This window comes from Protomyctophum bolini, assembly GCF_963924005.1.
Source record: "Protomyctophum bolini genome assembly, chromosome: 23".
NCBI lineage: Eukaryota > Metazoa > Chordata > Actinopteri > Myctophiformes > Myctophidae > Protomyctophum > Protomyctophum bolini.
In genome coordinates this window covers 9,166,367-9,182,779 of record NC_137884.1, presented here as the reverse complement: position 1 = coordinate 9,182,779, position 16,413 = coordinate 9,166,367, and the positions used below count along the sequence as shown (strand labels likewise).

The 16,413-nt window shown below is 43.4% G+C and overlaps 2 long non-coding RNA genes across 2 annotated transcripts; both read left to right on the top strand.

Annotated features, from left to right (window-relative positions):
* The first annotated feature begins 10,647 nt into the window (after positions 1-10,647).
* On the top strand, positions 10,648-11,983 carry LOC308310913. Its single transcript, XR_013963566.1, has 3 exons — positions 10,648-11,263; positions 11,421-11,510; positions 11,921-11,983. It is a non-coding gene; the product is annotated as an uncharacterized lncRNA (long non-coding RNA).
* Positions 11,984-12,064: 81 nt separating this feature from the next.
* Positions 12,065-16,413, top strand: LOC308310912. Its single transcript, XR_013963565.1, has 8 exons — positions 12,065-12,101; positions 12,506-12,800; positions 13,206-13,317; positions 13,404-13,501; positions 13,928-14,252; positions 14,476-14,572; positions 15,016-15,102; positions 16,278-16,413. It is a non-coding gene; the product is annotated as an uncharacterized lncRNA (long non-coding RNA).

Here is a 16,413-nt window from a genome sequence, read left to right as displayed (position 1 = left end):
TGAGAGCCAATCGGACACCAGAGAGTGATGATGTCAAAATGTGTATACTGTATATAAACTCTACTCTTCAATCAATTGTGTTTTTTGCTTAGAGAACAAGCATGAGCGGTGATTTCAACCCTGGTCCAACCTCAAATACGGGGTTCACATTCGGAGGAACCCCTAGGTCTGCTGCCACAACACCCGGCACTGGGGCTTTTAGCTTTGCTGCCCCTCCAACAAGCACTGCAGGTGGAGGACTCTTCTCTTTCACCAATCCAGCATCCACTGCTGCCGCCCCTCCGGGTGGGTTGTTTTTCTCAGGTCAGCTACACCCTCAAGCTCCACCGGCGGCATCCACGGTAGCACCTGGTGTCCCGGCTTCCCTGGCCGGCCCTACTGGCTCCTCTGGTTTTGGCGCGTTTAACTTTGGGGGCCCTGCAAAGAGCACCGCAGGTGGCGGAGCCTTCCCTTTTGTGACTCCAACAACCACTGCCGCCTCACCTGCGGCCGGAGGCTTTGGAAATCCATCACAGATGTCACAGGCTCAAATGCCGCTTCAAGCTCCACCTAACTTTAACTTTAGTGCCTCTGCAAAGAGCCCTGCCAGTGGAGGGACCTTCTCTTTTCAACCTGCAGGGGGGTCTGTCTTTGGGAGTACATCACAGACATCACAGCCTCATGCGCAACCTGCAGGAACAACAGCACCTGCTTCGCCATTCAAGATCCCCAGCAATGTCCAGGCTACTACAGCAGCCCGTACTGCGTCGCCCGCTTTAACAGCCACAAGTGTCCCAACATCCCTGGCTGCCCCTGCTGTCTCTTCAGGTTATGCCGGGTTCCCATCGAAGACCAACCAGGCCGGTAGCACTAACCCAAGTGGGGGGCTTAGCTTTGGAGCGACTGCCAAACCTGCAGCCACTATAAGCAGTACATCAACTGAAATGACCTATGCCCAGCTCGAAGATCTGATCAACAAGTGGAGTATTGAGCTAGAGGACCAAGAGAGACATTTCCACGAGCAGGCAACTAAGGTTAATGACTGGGATCGCATGCTAATAAAGAATGGCGAGATGATCACATCCCAGCACAAGGAAATGGAAAAACTTAAACTGGATCAGAGACGGCTGAACCAGGAGCTGGATTTCATCCTGTCCCAGCAGAATGAGCTGGAGGACTTGCTTTCCCCACTGGAGAAGTCTATGGAAGAGCAGAGCAGCAGAACCACCAACCAGAACGCAGATGTAGAGCGCGAGAAAACATACAAGCTCGCCGAGAACATAGACGCACAGCTCAAAAAGATGTCACAGGATCTGAAGGAGATCATTGAGCACCTCAACGCATCCTATGGCCCAGCGGATACCAGTGATCCACTGCATCAGATCTGCAAAATTCTCAATGCCCATTTGGATTCACTTCAGTGGATTGATCAGAATACAGTTCTTCTACAGAGGAGAGTGGAGGATGTGTCCAAATTGTGACAGCCTCACTTATTGCCTGAAGATGTAGCCTACATTTTCTGTGAAAAAAGTTTTTTTATATGACAAAAAAACAACAACATATCACTTGTTGAAACCCTGCTGCATTTCACAAGCAGCAGGGTGCTGGATTTGGACCTGTTTTGAACCGACAATGGCAGAGATACAGACATTGATTCTTTGTGAGGCTCAGATCCAGGATCTAATGGAAAACTGAATGTCATGCTGTGAGTCTGGAACTGCAGAATGACGAGGCACTGCAGCCCAAATGCAAGTGAACACGAGGAGCACAAAAAAATTACTAAGAAAGGGAAAACTACTGACTTACTGCACGGCATGTATGGCACCCATGAAATCCCTGCCCTGGTTACAGGTGTCTACTGTAGCTGCCTGTCCTATACAGTATACAGCTGTCATACGGTAGCTAAAAGGGGCCCACTTGTGTACCTGGAGTTGTAAGGTGTTACAACTCCAGGTACAATTATGCCATTATGAGTGGTTATCCGGAGGCCCCTTTTACCCCTTTTGTGGCAGTCAAACGTGGTCTGGTTTGCCTCCCCTGCCATTCCGGAAAACAAATGTGCCTCATGAGCTGAGAGTAGGCCGTCTGGTAAGGTGTTTGATTCCCTGCTCTTCTTACATAACCCACATGCGGTGGGGGTTCGGATCTCTCCATGCCATCCTCGTAAAGCATTCATGCCCACTGAAGGAGGACCTTACATAACTCATGCTGCAGTGGTAAAAAAGAATAAATCACACCCGTGTGAAGTGAGGGGCGATCTTATATCATCGTACGTCATCATACATCATCTCATTCCGGCCAATCAGAATTTGCGTCCTCTCCTTTGTCTTCAATGTTTGTGTTTACACGAACACAAAGTTTGTGCACATACATGAAAAGCTGGACATAGGAGGGGCTATCCTCCTTGGTACATACTTGATACGTAGAAACACAAAACGCGTGTACACACACAGACACACACACACTGCTTGCTAGTTCATAAGGCCAGGCAGGTTATAAAGGCGACTTTCATCAAGTAGCCTTTAACATCATACAGAAATATTTTCCCCCTTCTTTTTGTCTTTGTTGCTTAGCAACTGCTCAAGCAGAAGCGAGATGCTCCGAGTTCTCAGCAGCATTTGTACCACAATGGGCCCACTGGGGAGTTAAGTGTCTCTTTCTGTGCTGTAGGCCTACTTAGTCTGCAAGCTGTTAATAAAAATCACATCATTGTACATCATCATGCATCATCTCATACTGGCCAATAAGTATGCCTGTTGCCTGTGATTGGTTAGCTGATTTGCTCGTTTACATATGACGTAAATTTTCCCTTCAATGTCAATGGCTTTTAATGTTTTGATGTTTAATTTGCGTCATAAATTCTGACGTTATTTCTCCGTTCATCGTCAATGGCAAAACTTGAGAAATTTTAGCAGACATTTGACCGGAATTCTCTTACCGTGGTCAATGACAAATATTGAGACGTGTGGGGACAAAATCTGTTTATAGAAGGGGCTAGGGCCCCTTAAAAAGACAGATTAAAAGTGCATATGCATACAATTTACAATTTAGGCATTTAGCAACCATCCATCTTCAACCACTTATCCGTAGTTGGGTTGTGGGGGCAACATCTCCACCAGAGAGCTCCAGACTTCCCTCTCCAGAGCAACATTAGTAACTTCCTCCTGGGGGATCCAAGGCCAGTGAGTGAGTTGATGTAATCCCTCCATCTCATCCTTGGTCTGCCCGGGGATCTCCTCTCAGTGGGACATGCATCGAGAACCTCCCTAGGGAGACACTCGAGAGGCATCCTAACCAGATGCCCGAACCACCTATAAGCTGGCTCCTTTCCAGGCGCAGAAGCAGCGACTCTACTCTGAGTCTCTCTCGTGTGACTGAACTTCTCATCCTATCTCTAAGGGAGATGCCAGCCACCCGTCGGATAACTCATTTCGGCCGCGCTTGTATTCACGACCTTATTCTTTCGGTTATGGCCCACACTTCATGACCATAGGTGAGAGTAGGAACGAAGATCGCTCGGTAGACAGAGAGCTTTGCCTTCTGGCTCAGCTCTCTTTTCGTCACAAGGCATTTAGCAGACGCTCTTAATCCAGAGCACATCTCTTCTGTCTGGAAGAGACCACATAACTAATCTTTCAGGAAAAAAAATAGCATTGTTCAATATCATTGATTTTTGAAATACAAAGACAAAAATCAAACCCTCAAAAATGCAGTTGGGTGGTTTCTTCCAGACAGCAATGATTACGTGTATAACAGTTTAGTTTGCAGGGTGTGCCTTCATATTACTTTTTCACATTTAATAGCAAAAATGTTTCCCGCTCAACCCTTGGAAATAATCCTATTGGGATAACTAATATGACGTGTCCTTCATGGGCCAGCAAATTGTTAATAGGATCTCTCTCTCTCTCTCTCTCTCTCTCTCTCTCTCTCTCTCTCTCTCTCTCTCTCTCTCTCTCTCTCTCTCTCTCTCTCTCTCTATGTCTATTCCTATCTCTGACGTATACTCTCTATCAATCCCTTCCCCTCCGAGTCCCCTTCCGAGTCCCCCTCTGTTGCTCCCGTTCCTCTGCATCGCTCTCCATCATTCTTTAATCCCTGTGTTTCTCTCCATCTCTCTCTGTCTGCCTCCAAAGAGTGTACGGATGGAAGCAGCTGGGTGTCACCCATAGACTGTAGGGTGTCGCCCCAGAATTGGTTCTGTCTGAGAGGCAGTTGAAGTGCGATGGAGAGGAAACGGGAGACAAGGAGAGCATTGGAACATCTGAGCTCTCGATAATGACGTCTGAACAGTTAACTATAGAATAAGTGCTCCTCGGAGCACAGATTTCCACCAGGTCAGGGACATTAATTATGTTGTGGCCGTGCATTGTTTGGTATTAAGTGATCATAGAAGTAGAATGCATGTTAACCTAAAAGCCAATATACAATGTTTTACTGTGGCATAAAATATCACATTCCGGCCAATCACTTTTGGCGTCCTCACTTAGTTTTCTGTCCTCACTTTTTATCCTCACATTCTATGCTCAGCCAATCAAATCATCGCTATGGGGTACACACAAAGCTGGGCATAGGAGGGCGCCCCTCAAAAATCGGAAAGATCCGTCTTGATCACATAAAATATAAAATCATATTATTATATTTCGGCCTCATTTGTCAACGCCGTGGTCAAGGACCCCAAAATGATATTTTGTGCCGGAGGCAGGGACCCCCGGAAGCAAAGAGTTGAGTTCAAAATGTGTAACACTAACACAGTGTTACACAGTGAATTCCAAATACATTATAGTGTATATGTTCCACAATGACATTCATACAAACATATTGTCCATGTCATGGAAACCTCCAAAAACCAAAACTGTTACTTTAAAAAACAGCCGATCTGCAAGCTCAAAACATGTCGCTTCACGCAGCGTTTCTAGCTTGTGAATCTTCTACTTTTGATGCTTTTGTGACTGTAGTTGTAGTATAATGAAGTAGCGCATTCATTTACAAAAAGTAAACTAATAATAATTCAACTAATAATAATTCAACAACAAAAGGTGAAATTATCAATAAAACACTAAAACATTGTTCAACTCAAGTTAATAACACAAATACCAGTTGGCTATACAGCAAGGCAGTCAGGTGGATTGCAGACTGGTTTGTTATACTGTACATCTCAAGGACCAAGCTCAAGGACACAATGCCAATGGGGAGCCAGGTGACGTCAATCAACTGTAATCAAGGTTCTGATTACAGTTGATTGACGTGGAGCACCGTGGGACTAAAAAAGGAGGAAGAGAGACAGTCTATAAGTATTGTGTAACCCTTACCCATGTTAGAAACAAGGAGCTGGGCTTTCACTCAGTATTTCTACCAGTAGCCGCAAATTGCATCACTCTGTTTTTTATAATGGGTTGAATCAGTTGCAACACTTTGTTTTTATCATCAAAAACCATGAAAAACGACATACTATAATATGTCGTTTTTCATTTTCATGATCTTTCTGAATCAATAGTAATCAATGAAGGGCGAGAATCTCGTCACTGGCACAGATGGGTAAAGTACCTGGCACAGATCGAGATAGACAAGTTTTTCCATAATTTTGGGGTTTATTGAGGATGCTGAATCCATTTCTGACATAGTTTACACATTTCTGGTGTAGTGGGGAAATGTTGGTTCCCCAGGAGGAAGTTATTAATGTTGCTCTGGAAAGGGATGTCTGGATCGTTCTCTGGTGGAGCTGTTGCCCCCGCGACCTGACTACGGATAAGAGGTTGAAGATGGATGGATGGATGGATGGTGTTATCCACTTCTTCAATATCTTACATCTCATCCAATGACTCGGATAGATGGGAGGAGATGCTGAAAGACTGGATCCAGCATTGCTCTCTTGGTGGAGATGCCCTTCATGCCTCCTATCCCCTTCACTATATAGCTTGATGCTCAGGGCAGCATAATTATTATGTTTAGCTGTTCATAGACGGACGCCACACCCACACACACACACACACACACACACACACACACACACACACGCACACACACGCACACACACACACACACACACACACACCAGAGCCGACGAGTTCTGATGATCCTCATGGGGGCTCCCCGCAGCCCCGCCTCCCCGCAGCCCCGCCCCATCAATCATTGGTGTCAATCACTGATCATGAGTAGTCAGCACCTGGTGACAATCACTGATTGGGGCGAGGCACTGAAAACAGGAAGTGTTTGTCCAGTATGAGAGCAGCAGCAGTGGAGAACACAGCATGGAGAGAAGCAGAAGAAACTGAAAGACTTTTCATGAACTGAACTGCAAACATTGGAGCTGGGAAGACCGAAACCTCAAGCCATCAAGGGGAATGCCACTGGTGCGTTAATTGTTACTGCATTGAAGTTTATTTTGTTGCTTAAATTTATTATAAAAGTTATTTATGTTTTTGTGCTGCTAGGCCAAATTTAACTGCTATAATTAGCTATAAGTTTGATTTAAGTTGCATATAGGCTTGCTAAGTTGATGTGATGATCTTGAATTGAATTATGGAAGAAATATGAGTTAAAACAACCTGTTTATTTAGATTACCCAAGTGACTAGTGATTCAGTCATGTAGGTTACATTAGTAACTATGGTTATTCGAGTGAAATGAGTGAATTTCAGTTATTGTTTTTGTTTAAGTATGACCTTACATAGCCGCAATTTGCAACTCTAGATTTTTTTTACAATTGGTTGAATCTAGAGTTGCAATAACCTCCATCGACTTCCTATGCATGTTTTTTGGCTTGTGACCTCCTGGTCTTAAATTACGTTAAACTCACCAACATTGCAGCTGTAGTCCAAGCTTGAATTATCCTCTTTCGATCTGGTGTCGCTTGTTTATCATAAAAGTCCCCATAAAAAAAGTTATGAGCTACTTTCTGTCCAAAATATTCCACAACTATTATTCCGAGCCGCCATCTTGGATTTTTTCAACGTGCCATAAAACAAGACGTGAGGGGGAGCGCTTGTTTAATAGAATCTTACCTGCGCAGGTAAGACACCCAAAGAAGAGGCCGACACCCTAGGGAGGGAGGGACGCTATTAAACAAGCGCTCCCCCTCACGTCTTGTTTTATGGCACGTTGAAAAAATCCAAGATGGCGGCTCGGAATAATAGTTGTGGAATATTTTGGACATAAAGTATCTCATAACATCTTTACGGGGGACTTTTATGATAAACAAGCGACACCAGATCGAAAGAGGATAATTCAAGCTTGGACTACAGCTGCAATGTTGGTGAGTTTAACGTAATTTAAGACCAGGAGGTCACAAACCAAAAAACATGCATAGGAAGTCGATGGAGGTTATTGCAACTCTAGATTCAACCAATTGTAAAAAAATCTAGAGTTGCAAATTGCGGCTAGACCTTACATAGTTAATGACAGCTTGTATTTGTTTTTTGTCTTTTTCTCTGTTTAAGGTTTTCAACCTAATGCCTAAATACCTAATACCTAACCAACAACTGTACTTACCTGTACCACAATTTCAAGTAAAAACAAACAAAAGAGGAAAGAAGTTGTCTTTTTGAGTTGACCACAGTTCCCCCTGTCGGCTAAGCCGTTTTTCAAGTTTGGGCAAAAAGGTTTCTGAAGAAAATCCCGAATAACTTGACAGTCATCATCAATCACCATCGACAAACGACTACAAGTGAGTAAACAACAAGACGCCCAAGTCCCAAAGTGTGAGCACGTTAAACCGTATATCTCTGGTGATAAAAGAAAGAAAGGCATATTGGCCCTACATTCAAGTTGAAATCTTTACTCTGATACGGACACAAGTATTGAAATTGGATCGATTGGAAGGATCTAACCATGGATGTGTCACGCTATTGAAGCTAATGAAATGAGCCATACCATACGGATGAATGAACGCGCAGAGCGCGACATTAATGTGGATTGGAATGAATTGATGTCGCTATTAAGCAAGCTTTGTGCAACGCTAAGTTTGGATCTGGAAAATAAGCACTGCTGTTGTATTCTAAATACGGACGTCACGTCACGTTTTACTGATGTCTGTAAATGAAGCGGATGAATTAGGCTACTCTAGTATGAAAGAGGCCTGTCCGTGTGTTTGCTAATACAAAAACAGCTTAATTGATATAAGCATCAAAGCAATATTTTAAGTACTTTTTATTAGCAAGTGCATTCCATAGCGCTGGACCACACATGGACATCATAAACCTGCGACGGGAACAGTTCCTATGTAGTAAAAGATTATATGAAAGAAATAAAATATTTAACTGGTTTATATTTTACAATTTTAGTTATAGATGGCAAGTATAATGTTAAGGAATATTTGTCTTATTAGCCAGAGATCCTTTTAAAATGTTTCTATTACTGTGAGTGATATGGTCAGCTTCTGATGTCTTTCTTTCTTTCTAATGTAGATGGAGATGACGGTAGATGCTGCTAGAACACTGAACCTGGTCTCCTGTGTGAACCACCCCATCCTGACAGCTAAGATGTCCATGTGGACATTATGAGTGTTTGTATAGAGAGAAGCATGGCTGAAGAGCTTTGCATATCAGTCGTTTCTTGCTGCTGCCAAAGTCAAATTGTGATATCTGTGGTGTTTAGTTCATGGCCGCTTATGAGATGTAGATGACTGGTGGAATAGCCTTGTGATACATACTGGGTGTGCTCTTTGGTCGTTCACAAAACAAACAAACAAAAGCTGCACAAAATGCCACAAACTCACTAAAAGCTCCACAAAAATCACACAAATCAAGGGATGTCCGACAGTCAGTGTTGGATATTGTCCAACTCCTAATTGCCGATATCAACAGATACCGATATGCAGGCTTTTTCCAGTGGTGGAAACATAACTCAAACTTTTTACTTAAATAAAAGTAGGCAATACTGCAATATAGAAATACTCCGTTACAATTCAACATGTACTCGAGTAAAGGTACAAAGGTTTTGGTATAAAATGTACTTAAAATACCAAAAGTAATTATTAATAATGACTCATGCAAAATGTCTTATCTAAAATGATCTAATCTCTCACAAGCTCACATGTGTCTTATTGTATTGTGAGCTTGTATAGATGTTTTTAATGTAAAAGAATAAATAAAGTAAAATTAAGGGTTAGGGTTATTAATTTTTAATGCCTTATCGGCCGATAATATCGGACGTCCCTAACATAAACATATATCAAACGTGTCAATACATTTCAAAGAATGCCACAAGTGGCACTAAAACTTCACCAATAAATAAAGAAACATCCACATGTTCCATAAATTAAATGCCACAAAGGTTTGCCGAAAAAATGAAGAAATTACAAAAAATAAGTTTCTTAAACATCTTCTGCCGTATGTCCATAAAACTTCAGTTCTGTTGCAGCAAGCCAGTACAATGTGTCATTGTCTAGGTCACCTAAGCCACGATCACCATTCGGTGGCCGGTATTTGGGGCAAATGGTCATTACGTGTTCCACAGTCTGTAGTGGATCCTCGCATTCACAGTGGGCACTGTCCGAGATGTCCCACTTCTGCAGGGGAGGTGCTGGCAAAGAACATATTTGGGGTCCTCAATGTATTCCACTGGTCCCTCTGTCTTGCCTTCACCCAGGATGCCTTGGAGGTGTCAGCTGGTGTTGTGTGGAGCAGTTCCTGGGCCTGTGTGGCAAAGGGGCACAGTGACTTGAGGCACGTGTGCTGTGGCAAAGGTCGCCGTGACTTGGTGTGTGTGTGTGTGTGTGTGTGTGTGTTGTGGCAAAGGGCACCGTGACTTGAGGCACGTGTGCTGTGGTGTCTCTGACGACCTTGTGGAGGAGATGGCTGGGATTCACTCAGCTGCAGTGTTGGGGAGTATTAAGCTACATGTAGCTGAGCTACGTAGCTTAGCTACATTTTGCTGTAGCTTGTGGTAGCTTAGCTACATTCATATTGGTGTACCTCGTCAAGTAGCTCAGCTACTTTTTGGGTCATTTTTGGTAGCTTAGCTACTCAAGTTACAAGCTACAATTTTGGGCAATAACATGAAATAAATATATTCATTTTGACCATTGGTTGCTGTGTTAATTCTTGTACTAGAACCCCCTTTGAAAAATCAAGGACTGTTCCTTTTTCTGATTGCTTTGAGGGCATGTCAGCTCCTGACAAGCCAACAGCTGCCTCTAATTGTTTTATCCTTTCTTTAATGGGGGAAAATCTGTCTAGAACAGGGGTCTTCAAATGTTGACGATCAAATGTCATCATGTAACAGTTGTTTAGTTATAATGTAGGTGTAGTTATCTCATTATACAAGGGTCTCTTTTTTTTACAGTTAAGATGTGTTAACATTGACGATCAAATGCCATGTATAACACACAGTATCCTCAACAGATCCTCTTTTATTTGTGTAAGTCTCTAAGTCTTTTTTATTATTTTTTATTTTTTTAAACAAAACCGTTGAGAGGCATATTTCAGCTGGCATCGTGGCATGTGACTTTTTTGTAGGTTATTATATTTTGTTTCATATGCACCGCATGTACATTCTCAATTTAACACTGAAAAATAAAAAGTAGCTGAGCTACTTTTTCCATGTAGCTGTAGCTTTACAAGCTACATTTCTCCAGGGGTAGCTATGTAGCTTGATCAAGCTACTGCCATGGTGAGCTACTTGTAGCTTTACAAGCTACGCTTTCAAAGTAACTTCCCCAACACTGCTCAGCTGTGCCTTCCCGGTGAGGGCCAGCGTGGCTGCTTCTCGTCTGACCTCTGTTGGAGTGATTCCAGCGAGAACAGGCAGGCAGTTTGTTTGGGGTGGCCCATCCGGTGTTGAGGGCAGCATCCAGCTTCTTGACATGAGAGCTACGGCTCCAGACTGGGACACAGTACTCGGGTCGTCTGCATAGCCATACTTCATTGATGTTGTTGCAGGGAGGTCATGGATGTAGCTGTTAGTGTTGAACAGCAGTTACTGGTGTGGAACCGAAAAGCTTCACAAACATGCCAAAAAATTCTAGTTTTGAACCTTTTTAATCTAGTTTATTTTAAAATAAATTTGTTTTTACTGTTTTGTGAAGCAACTTTGGGTACCTTGAAGTGCTATATAAATTGTATGTATTATAAAAAAACAGACACACAGCAATTGTCGCCACACAGACATCACAAATTCCTATTGGCAGCAGCAACAAGTGAGTGATGTGCAAAGCCATTCATAGACTATAACCACCATGTCTTCATTCCAGATGCTGCGAGGCTCAACCGGAGCCCCTACAGGTGGACATCTGCAGTTCTCGCTGTCCATGGATGAATCTGCATGGGGGGCTCTGAAGGCGGCTCTAAGTAAGAAACCACTTAGACTTTTCTATTACTGCGAGTGGTATGGTCTGCTTCTGTTTTAAATGTTCTCTATACATTTTGTGTATGATGTGAAAGGACACAATGTACATATATCTGGCTCTTGGTCACTTAAATTAATCTTTCGTTCTTTCTTTCTTAGGGTGGATGGGTCGTGGTAGACGTCGTGGAAGGACAGATCCGTTCCAAAGCTTCCCTCCCGGGCGTTTCCTCTGAGGACTTCTGATGAGCTGTGAGTAGGAATATTTCTTGTTGGGATGGATATCTGTTGTACTGTTATGGTACGAAGTATAGCATGGCAGTATGATTCCTCCTAGTGGCACTGATTGAATGTCTGTCAGCTCTCCAAGCTAATCAAAGTCTTAATGACACTTTTTTTTTAACCACTTCAACCCCAGCATCTCTATTCTGGGGGAAGCGTTCAGCCAAATTAGCAGATCTACAAGCTCACACCGCATTGCGACGTGTTGTGAGCTTGTAGATCTGCTATGTTTGGCAAATCAATTTGTGTAGAGTGAAATCGGAGCATATACCAAATGCTCTCTTTAAAGGTCTGTTTTATCAAATCTATAGAGGGTTTAAGTGGTTCTGAATATGCAGCTCAACAAAAGCTAATGTAGTCTTTATTTCTTTCTTTCTTAGGACTGAGATCTGTGTAGATGCCGGAGGACTTCGGACCTGGGCCTGCCCGGTGAGGAACCGCACAGTAAGAACCGGCCTTTCACGATTATGAGGTTTCTTTTTACTGGACGATTATTGTCGCTCTAATTAATCCCCCCCCCCCCCCCCCCCCGGGGGCTTCCTCAGAGGACTCTGATGAGCTGTGAGTAGGAATAGTTCTTTCTTGTTTCTGAGGATGGATAACTGCTTTTGTACTGTTATGGCACGAAGAATGGCATCATTTACTACAGTCATCCAAATGTTTTAAATATTTTATGATAAATCTAAATGACTCTGCACAATAGTTTGAGGTCAATATCTCATCTGCTTTTAGAAGCACTTGAATAAAAAATGACAAAAGATGTTGAGGACTGTACATGTGTTGATGCCTCCTAGTGGCACTGTGGTTGAATGTCTGTCAGCCTTCCAAGCTAATCAAAGTCTTAAAACCCCAGCATCCCTATTCTGGGGGGAGCGTTCAGCAAAAAATAGCAGATCTACAAGCTCACACCGCGTTGCAACGTGTTGTGAGCTTGTAGAGCTAATGCTTTCTTCTTTCTCTCTCAGGATGGAAATGGCAGACGCAGCTGAAGCCTCTAGAGATCTGCAGGTCTGTCCATGGATGGATGGGAGGACGGAGATCTGGGTAGACGTCGCTGGAACGCCACTGCTGGACAGGGTACACGCACACACACACACACACGCACACACAGAGCAAAGCTAATTTGGTGTGTTTTTTTTCTTTTCTTTCTTTGTTAGAATGGAGATATCGATAGACGAGCTGATGTTCCCGGACAGAGATCCGTTCCAAAGCCCCCCCCCCCCCCCCCCCGGGGTCTTCCTCAGAGGACTCTGATGAGCTGTGAGTAGGAATAGTTCTTTCTTGTTTCTGAGGATGGATAACTGCTTTTGTACTGTTATGGCACGAAGAATGGCATCATTTACTACAGTCATCCAAATGTTTTAAATATTTTATGATAAATCTAAATGACTCTGCACAATAGTTTGAGAGTCAATATCTCATCTGCTTTTAGAAGCACTTGAATAAAAAATGACAAAAGATGTTAAGGACTGTACATGTGTTGATGCCTCCTAGTGGCACTGTGGTTGAATGTCTGTCAGCCTTCCAAGCTAATCAAAGTCTTAAAACCCCAGCATCCCTATTCTGGGGGGAGCGTTCAGCAAAAAATAGCAGATCTACAAGCTCACACCGCGTTGCAACATGTTGTGAGCTTGTAGAGCTAATGCTTTCTTCTTTCTCTCTCAGGATGGAAATGGCAGACGCAGCTGAAGCCTCTAGAGATCTGCAGGTCTGTCCATGGATGGATGGGAGGACGGAGATCTGGGTAGACGTCGCTGGAACGCCACTGCTGGACAGGGTACACGCACACACACACACACACACACACACACACACAGAGCAAAGCTAATTTGGTGTGTTTTTTTTCTTTTCTTTCTTTGTTAGAATGGAGATATCGATAGACGAGCTGATGTTCCCGGACAGAGATCCGTTCCAAAGCTCCCCCCCCCCCCCGGGGCTTCCTCAGAGGACTCTGGTGAGCTGTGAGTAGGAATAGTTATGGCTTGTTTCTGAGGATGGATAACTGCTTTTGTATTGTTATGGCACGAAGAATGGCATCATTTACTACAGTCATCCAAATGTTTTAAATATTTTATGATAAATCTAAATGACAAATAATAAATGCACAATAGTTTGAGAGTCAATATCTCATCTGCTTTTAGAAGCACTTGAATAAAAAATGACAAAAGATGTTGAGGACTGTACATGTGTTGATGCCTCCTAGTGGCACTGTGGTTGAATGTCTGTCAGCCTTCCAAGCTAATCAAAGTCTTAATGACACTACCACTTCAACCCCAGCATCCCTATTCTGAGGGAGCGTTCAGCAAAAATAGCAGATCTACAAGCTCACACCGCGTTGCAACGTGTTGTGAGCTTGTAGAGCTAATGCTTTCTTCTTTCTCTCTCAGGATGGAAATGGCAGTAGACGCAGCTGGAGCCTCTAGAGATCTGCAGGTCTGTCCATGGATGGATGGGAGGACCGAGATCTGGGTAGACGCTGGAGGACTTCGGACCTGGGCCTGGATGGATGGGAGGACAGAGGACGGAGATCTGGGTAGACGCTGGAGGACTTCCGACCTGGGCCTGGATGGATGGGAGGACAGAGGACGGAGATCTGTGTAGACGCTGGAGGACTTCGGACCTGGGCCTGGATGGATGGGAGGACAGAGGGCGGATAACTGGGTAGACGCTGGAGGACTTCGGAGAGGAACTCAACATATACGAACCGCTTCGGTGAGGAACTCGACAGTACGAACCGCTTTAGGGTTGGGGCTTTTTTATAGGCTTTATAGTAAAAAGTCAATAATCCAATCGTCCGTTGCCGATAATCGGTCAATCCCTATTCTTAAACGTTACTGTAAGTGCATGTGTATGTTGTGACAGGACACACACCCACACACACAGCAAAGCTAATTTGGGGTGCGTGTGTGTCTGTCTGTCTTTCGTTCTTTGTTAGAATGGAGATCTCAGCCGATGCCCGAGATCCGAAGCTTTCCCTGGGTGTTTCCGCTGAGGACTTCTGGGTCGCTGGGAGGCTCGGATGGAGCTGGAAGGTTCGGTAGACATCACTGGAACCCGTTTAGGCCTGTCGGAATTTGAGGTTTTATAATGGCCGATTTAATTGTTTCTCAAATAAATTACTAGTAACAATTTAATTGCGTCATAACATAACATTCTAAATAAAACTTTAGCTTTTGTAGGCTTTGTAAACCAAAAGCTGCACATGGCATAATTCAACAACTTTATACACTAAAAGAGAAGAAAATTACAAAGTGACACGTTTAGAGCTTGTAGATCGGTTGCTTCCATTATTTCTTTAAAATGTTTGACAATATATGAACATTTTCAACATGGAGACGATTATGACTAATCTCTAAAAAAAAGTATCTCAAATACTTGGCGATTAGGTAATTGTGACAGGCCTAAATCCTTCTAGTTGTGTTTTTTTATATCATGTTCTGTAATCAGTTAGGGTTGACTATAGACTTTTTTTTAGGAACAAGATCATCATGCCGGTGAAGAGCACGTTTCTAGCCGATGGAGCAACTATTTCTGATCACCTTTGGAGTTACATCACAGCAAGGTAACTATACAACACACGCACACACACTATGATCATGACATGACATCAGCTTGTGACTGCAACTTGTTCCTGTTCGCAGATGACTCGGCACTGCTAGTCTCGGACAGGAACAAACTGCAGGTTGAAAAGGCCCTCAGCTCTGAACTCGGTAGAATCTGCACCTGGCTCGCTGATAACAAACTATCTTTACACCTGGGAAAAACTGAATCCATTCTCTTTGGATCTAATAGTAATCTCAGCAAGGCAAATGGCTTCTTGGTTAGAGTTGGTGACAATGTTATCACACGTAAAGATGAAATTACCTACCTAGGTTCCATCCTGGAGGCTAATCTTTCCGGTGATAAAATGGCCACCAACGTAATCAAAAAAGTCAACCAAAGAACAAGATTCCTTTACAGGATCTCCTCAATGGTCAACAAAAACACCTTGAAGACCTTAACAGGAGCCCTCGTACAAGGTTTCTTTGACTATGCATGCACCTCCTGGTACCACAGCACCTCAAAGGCCCTTAAAACTAGGCTCCAGACCTCCCAAAACAAACTGGTCAGGCTCCTACTTGGCCTCACCCCCCGAACCTACCTCACTCCTGCCCACATTGACAGGCTGGAATGGCTTAGGGTCGACGACAGAGTACAGCATCTTGCAATGGGTCTGGTCCACAAGATTCGATACACCACCAAGATACCCATGTACCTGTCTAGATACTTCCTTTATGTTAACGAAGTCCACACCCACAACACCAGAGGGAGTGCAACGAACCATGTACAACCCAGATTCGGCACAAACAAGGGACTAAATTATTTTCACTCCTATGCCACCAAAATGTGGAACGCCCTACCAACAGTCATTAAGACATGTGAATCCCTTGACTCCCTTTTTCCCCTCACTGTATAAGTTTATTTTCCCTTTTTACCTCCTTTATGATGAATTCCTGTTCTGTTCTTTGACTATATAGAAGTGTCTTTGTACGTCTCTAAATGTTTTAAAGAATTGAACATGGTGGACCCTCTTGTAAACAAGTGTAATGCTTAATTGGGTCGTCCACTTGCAGTTAACAGTCTTTGTATTGAGTTTGTGCTTGACATGTACTGTAATTCTGCAAACTGTTAATAAATATTTCAATCAATATTGTTTTATGAACAAAGTAGTAATGAGCATTTCTTTCTTTTCTTTAGGACGTTGCTGGTCTCCTGTGTGGCTCCATCTGGAGGTCACCAGGGTTCTGAGTCACTCAGATCCTGACTGGTAGTGGTGATATGTAGATGTGATCAATCAGGGCTCTAAACAATAAAATAATAAACCAATATAAAT